This window comes from Penaeus monodon, chromosome 32 (genome assembly GCF_015228065.2).
Source record: "Penaeus monodon isolate SGIC_2016 chromosome 32, NSTDA_Pmon_1, whole genome shotgun sequence".
In the NCBI taxonomy this organism is placed as follows: Eukaryota; Metazoa; Arthropoda; class Malacostraca; order Decapoda; family Penaeidae; genus Penaeus; species Penaeus monodon.
Genome location: NC_051417.1, coordinates 33524484 through 33524832, shown reverse-complemented (window position 1 = coordinate 33524832; position 349 = coordinate 33524484).

Genomic DNA, 349 nt, shown 5'->3' with positions numbered 1-349 from the left:
GTTTACATTTATACAGTGGTTGCACAGGAAGTGGAATAGAAATGCATAGAACTATGGATGGGAGTCTTACTTGTTATAAGAAACCTTAACAACACGATAAACAACACAACAGAACTAACGAGGATGTGACGGTTTCCGTTTAACATGGGGGTGGAATGGGGAATGTGAGAAAAGGTTCGAATTTGCAAAGCGTCATAGATGCGTATTGCCCACACTTAGTTCAAAACATGGATAGAAATTTTGTAGAGTATAAGTAAAGTTTAAAAAAGGGATCGAGGACTTTCGTTTAAGGAATGCAAAGTGATTAGAGACTCAAGATATGAGGCTAAGCTCAGTCAGTGAGTGATCA